We start from the raw sequence: 7,186 nt of genomic DNA on the forward strand, positions 1-7,186 counted from the left end.
GTGGAGGCTTCCTGGAGATCTGATAGTTCTGTGAAGGGCTGCTTTCTCTGTCCACCAGCTGAGGTAAGGGACTCAGGCTGGGAAGGTTGATCTTGGGCCTCAGCAGAGGCTTGAATCCTTGGTTGGGGGTCCCTGTTTCTGGGAGCTCCTACTAACACAGCCTACCCCAGCAGGGGGGTGGCTCACACTACCACTAACTTCCTTCTCCTCCTCATAAAGCATGGCATGGGACATCCCACTCCTGCTCATGTAGGGGAGACTAGACTGGAATGGTCTGTTCCAGGCTAGATCTATTAACTAGCTATGGTCTGCCTACATATTGTTGCCACCTGCTGGTGTACATTGAGAATTACAGCAAATATATAAAATACAGGCATAAAAATTTTCATTCTGGCAAATACACAGTTATATTACACAAGATGGAAATACACATGTACACCCAACATTATGAAGCAGGGTGAAAGAGTTTTAGTGACATACTCTGGGATGTTACACATGGCCTGAGCTTGCCCGTTACCCCTTGGAGGTGCTGGCCTGCCCTGCAGCCAGTGTATTGTCTGAACGTGTGTTTAGCAGGACTGGAGTGGGTTATCACAGGTTATATTTCCCAATGTTTTGGGGTGTACCCTAATTTAAAAAAATAAAAATACATTTAAAACCAAAAAGCAGTGTAGGCTACCCCCCTCCTCCTCCACCGCCGCTTCCACCTACACCGCCACATCCACCGCCTCCTCAATCTCCTACTCCATATGGACCTCGTCCTCCTATATCAAGATTATTGTTTTTTATTTTTACGTATTTTATGTTATTTAAAGTCATTTCCCTATCAACATTTGTTTGCAGAGCGCTTGCCATGCTCTTAACCACATTTTGATGCCATTTGCAGCCCTCTAGCCCTTTCCATGACATTTTTACATCCATTTTAGTGCTCCAAAGTTCGGGTCCCTATTGACTTCAATGGGGTTCGGGGTCAAGTTCGGGTCAAGTTCTGGTCCCGAACTCGAACTTTTTTCCAAAGTTCGACCGAACCCGACGAACCCGAACATCCAGGTGTCTGCTCAACTCTAATTACATGAATATCATAAATTATCCCCAGGGGCGTGGCTTCGACATGGCGGCGTGAGGACGCATGTGGCAGGAGCTCCGTGACCAAGAGCAGGAGATCTGCAGAAAAACTCCACCTTTATAAGCTCCGAGAGGCCATGACCAGAGGGAGACGATCCAGGAGTCAGCCTGCGGTCCCTCCTGAACAGTCCATCGGAAGATTCCTCCGTTCTGAGCTTCCAGGAACAACAGACACAGAGTCACCAGCAATGGCGGCCGGAACAACAACTCTGCGCTCCTCAGCACAGCCGTTTACCCCGACAAGGGCACGCAGTGGGATCGCGCCAGAAAGCGCTATAGCCAGCTTACACCTACCAACCCACTCTGCCCCGCCGTCCAGAGCGGCGGAAAAACCAACAAGCTCGTCAGCAAAGACGGCGGCACCACACCTATCTGGGCAGACAGGTACGTCAATAAGGGTACACACTGGGCCTCCTTCGGAGGAAGATACGGTCGCCCATACACCCTCACATCCCCACACAGTCTCATCATACCGGGAGCCCCACCAAAATAAATGGGGAAGGCATGAACTGCCTACAAGACAGTATACTGCTGACCATATAGAGGACACTCAAGGAAACACCGGACTCATGATGCAACACGTGCAAGTACCGGCCTCCCCATTAACTGTGACTGAGATGCCATCTTTCAGCCAGAGCATGCCGGCATTATTGTCAACCCCCTCACAACCACCTGAGGGCACGCAAGGAGAATCACTCCCACCCGCCACTTTAGATCCCACTCTAGCGGAACTCTGGGAAATGGTGAGGGCCTTACCTACAAGATCAGACCTGGAAGGTCCAGGTGGCCCGTATAGAAACCAAACAAGCCCAAGCCATACAAGCAGTACAAGAAAATGTTTAATCCCTAGATGACAGAGTAACCTCACTTGAACAACAATATGCTGACACCACTTCCAAGATATCCTCACTTTCCACTAATCTAGCTTCCCATACAGTTCAATTGAAGGACTTTGCTCTTCACCTCGATGATGTGGAAAACAGAGGACGCTGCAACAATCTCAAAATCCGCAATATACCGGAAACAATTCTCAGTGACCAACTGTATACAACAGTAGTGACCATATTTAACAAAATTCTGGACAATTCACCAAGAACAGAGATTGAATTGGACAGAGTCCATAGAACAACCGGTCCGAGAAACCGCGACCCTGATAGACCACGGGATGTAATCTGCCGGGTCCATTTTTATAAAGTGAAGGAGGACATTCTTCGCAAAGCCTGGGAGAAGAAAGAACTGTTCTTTGATGGTACCCCAATCACTATCTTGCCAGATGTCTCCCGTCTAACCCTTTACATGCGGAGATTAGTCAGACCTTTACTAGAAGCTATAAGAGAAGCAGGGGCGTCGTACCGCTGGGGCCACCCATTTCACATCATATTACGTAACCAGGATGGCCAGTCCATGCTGATCCACTCTCCAGAAGATCTGCCAGAGGCCTTTAGATTTCTGGACATTCACCCGGTCCCAGTCCCTGACTGGACACTACCTCCGCTACTCCAGTCTTCAACTCAGGGAAATGAGCAATTGTGGAGATATCCACCACCTCTCCCTCAACGAGCAGTGAATGGCCGCCCAGGTAGCAACCGGGGACGCACGCAACGCGTACAACACCCCTCATCAAGACGGCAACCAACCTCACCTCGCTGAAATAGAACCATGATCTCTACTCCTGAAGAATCTTCCATCTTTACTGAAGTGATCCCTGGGGACTTTCATACTGTACTACCCGTCCCATCAGAGAATCCCATCAAAAGGCCAACCCATCACAACCACAGGAGATAGTGACGGACTTATGACTCAGCCTTTGTTGCCTCTACTTATCTATGCACCACATGTCCACTCCCCGATGCGTGGTCACCCACTCAACATGCTGGAGTTTCTTTGATAATGGTTGATGTTTTCTTTCTATTATTGGTCAGTGACTGCTCTTCGCTGATTTTCCTACTTTTCTTTTCTTGCTCGACCATCCGTTCCACTTTCCCCCACTAGGGTACTGTGGCCATTGCCCCTCTGGAATCCTCCGGAACGGACAATACACAGTTGAGTTAGCACTATAGCTATCTGTTAGATTCACAGAAGGGATCTAGTCACATCTCAACACTAGATCCCTTTATTTTCCTACCCTTCCACCTTCCACCCTCTACCACCCCCTCCTCCCTCCCCCTTTTTTTTTTTTGCAAGTACTATAATCTTATATAGTTTTCGCATTGCCTTATCTCACCCTCAGTTATAAACCCTTCACTATGTCTGATATTTTGCTGATCTCTCTCAACTCACAGGGCCTGAACACACCGGAAAAAAGATCCTCCCTCCTTAGACTCATTCATACAGGAAACGCACTTTCGCTCAGACAAAATCCAATCTCTCTCTGACAGGCGATTCCCTCATGTGTACCACAGTACCTCTCCAGACTCCAAGACGAAAGGAGTGTCAATCCTCATCTCCAACGCTGTCTCCTGGGAATTGATTGGGTCTCGCACTGATGGAGCTGGCAGGTACCTGTTTGTTAAGGGTAGACTTGCGGGCACGATCATTACATTAGCAACAGTTTATGCTCCTAACATGGGACAGACCAGTTTCCTAGACAAAACACTCGCAGCCCTAGAAGAGTTTACTGAGGGCATCCTGTTATTGGGGGGTGATTTCAATCTCACTATCGACCCAAGCATTGACTCTTCCAAGGGTCAATCATATTTACCTCGCTCTACACAACTCTGATTACGGGAACTCTTCTTTACACACCAACTGATAGACACGTGGCGTATCTTACACCCGACAACCAGGGATTATACATTTTATTCTAATCCACACAACTCATACTCTAGGCTAGACTATTTTTTCATACAACACTCCAAACTGGAACATCTAACAGGACCCAAATTTACTCCATCACCTTCTCTGACCACGCTCTCATATCAATGACAATTTCTCTTTCAAATTTCCAGGCCAGAGCCTGGCATTGGCAATTAAACAACTCACTCATACAAGACATACCGGTTCTTCCAGAGGTCTGGAAAGACCTAACTGAATATTTCTCGATTAACACCACCTCCGAGAGCGATCCCCTCACCATATGGGAGGCGCATAAGTGTTTTATCAGGGGTACTCTTATTAAAATGGGGACGAGACTGAAAAAAGAAAGGGCAACAACAATCGCCAGACTCATAACCAGAATACATACCCTAGAACCACAACACAAAAATACCCTGGATATACAAATAGGAGCGGAACTTTCACAATTAAGAGACCAAGTTCGATCCCTCTGTCTAGCCAAAGCAAAAGCGACTATGGTTAAATGTCGCAGACACTATTACGAACATGGGAACAAAACCGGCAGGACCCTAGCAAGGGCACTGCACAAAACTAGAATGCATTCATACGTACCATTTATAACGGACAATACCGGACAACGGGTAACATTACCCCAAAAAATAGCCGACGCTTTTAAAACGTACTATCATTCACTTTACAATATGCACGAATCCCCAACACAGAACCCTGAGGAAACTGTACAATTGATCCGTACATATCTTGCTGCCTCAGGTCTAAATAGCCTCCCACCGGAAGCCACTACAGCCATGGAGTCACCCATATCGGCAGCTGAATTGATGTCGGCGGTCAAAGATTCCCAAACAGGGAAAGCACCCGGTCCAGATGGCCTTCCCCTGTCATATTACAAAACATTTATGGACATACTCTCCCCACAATTCTTAGCCGCCTTTAACTCCTTTGATTCAATTCGTAACCTCCCTTCAGACACACTTAGAGCTCACATTACGGTCATCCTCAAAGAAGGGAAGGACCCATCCCAATGCCAGAGTTACCGACCCATTTCATTAATAAATGTGGATCTAAAATTGTTCTCCAAAATTTTAGCCACATGTCTCATCCTATACATGCAAAACATCATCCATCTTGACCAGACCGGTTTCCTCCCCCTGAGAGAAGCCCGAGACAATACTACTAGGGCCATAAACATGATATATGATATACGCAATATCCATCAAATTACCCATGTTTATCCTCTCAACTGACGCTGATAAGGCGTTTGACAGAGTAAACTGGACATTTATGTTTGAAACCCTGAAAAGCATTGGATTGGGTGAGACGATGATGGCCCGTATCTACAATTTATACTCAAATCCCACGGCCTTGATCAAAGTGAATGGCCAATTCTCAACATGTTTCCCCATCAAGAACGGTACAAGACAGGGATGTCCCCTTTCTCCTCTAATATTTGTACTATGTTTAGAACCAATCTTAGGCCATATAAGAGCGAATCCTGACATATCAGGGTTGCAAATCCAAGAAACCACACATAAAGTGGCAGCCTACGCAGATGATTTACTCTTTTTCCTCACCAACCCCAGGATATCACTACCAAATCTGCAACAAGAACTTAAAGCTTATGCCCAACTTTCAAATTTCAAGATAAACTACCAGAAGTCATAAGCCCTAAACATCACGTTCCCCACTAAAATAGTTTTAGAATTATCGACTAACTTTCCATTTAAATGGGCAAGATCGTCCCTGAAATACATCTAACCCCTAATCTTTCCGATCTATACCCGACAAATTACCCACCTCTTCTTCGAACTATAAAAGCAGACATAGACCGTTGGCACAAGAGTACATTTTTGTGGTTTGGTCGGATCTCCATTTTCAAAATGAACATCTTACCCAGAATACTGTACTTCTTTCAAGCCATGCCAATACATATCCCTAGATTATTCTTCCATACCTTACTAAATATACTCACGCATTTCATATGGGCTGGGAAAACACCTAGAATAGCCCGAAATGTCCTATTCCGTCCCAAAATTTATGGAGGTCTGGGCTTACCAGACTTCATAGCCTATCATAGGGCCTCCCACCTTCTGAGAATAGTCGACTGGTGTCGAAATCAGACATATAAACAATGGATTGCAATTGAGCAATCTTTCCTATCCACTCCTTTAACCACAACACCATGGTTAGGGACTCACACACCATTAACGGCACGTCTTCATCCGACAATAGGTCCTACCCTGAAAATCTTCTCCTCACTTAAGGACAATCCGGAGATCTCTCCGTCACCCTCGCCAATGTACCCAATTTTAGGGAATCCCCAGTTCCCCCCTGGACTCGAACACGGACATTTCGTAGTCTACTATTGAATAACAAATTCAGGGCGCATCACTTTATTGCGTCGGACTCTTGGCTCCTCCCTCAACACAACATTAACTTGGAAACTACTCCTAACTTAACGTCCTGGCAATCTCTACAACTACAACACTTTTTGTTACACTTCCCTCAGCAGCAACTCACAAAAGTGACAAAACAGTCTTTGAACAATTGTGCGAACAAAGAGGCATATCCCGACATGTTCTCTGTCAAATGTATAGTCTACTGATCTTTCCTTCTGACCAGGAATTACATACATAATTGGGAACAAGACTTGGGTCTTACTTTTTCTCCAGAACAAAGAAGTAGATTATTTATTTGTACACACAAATCCTCCATAGCTAGTAACATACAAGAGGCAGGGTTTAAAATCCTCTCTAGATGGTACAGAGTCCCTACAAAACTACACTCTATTTTCCCTACAGTTTCACCGCTTTGCTGGCGTTGTGGGGGAGCCAGGAGAACAATACTACATATTTTCTGGGAATGCCCAGCTCTTGCCAATTTCTGGGAGGAGATATGGCGTATCACATCTAAATTCACATCCTATGACCTACCCAAGACGCCAGCCTTTTTTCTGCTCCATCAGTGCGAGATTCCTATCGCTACCTATAATAAATCAGTGGAACGACATTTGGTTAACGCAGCGAGAGCGTGTATCCCTTGTAAGTGGAGACAAGCATCTGCTCCCACAATCGCAATGTGGATTAACAAAGTGCAGGAGACCATGAGGATGGAGGATCTAACCGCATCACTGAGAAACACAGAAAAAAAGTTCATTAAAACCTGGAAAAGTTGGATTGACTTCCATAACTCCCAAGCATGCAGACTATTACTATCATCGCAATGAGCAGGAGATAGTAACTTATTCCCAAACTCTAAAAGATACTGAGGT

This window comes from Bufo bufo, chromosome 3 (genome assembly GCF_905171765.1).
Source record: "Bufo bufo chromosome 3, aBufBuf1.1, whole genome shotgun sequence".
Taxonomy (NCBI): Eukaryota; Metazoa; Chordata; class Amphibia; order Anura; family Bufonidae; genus Bufo; species Bufo bufo.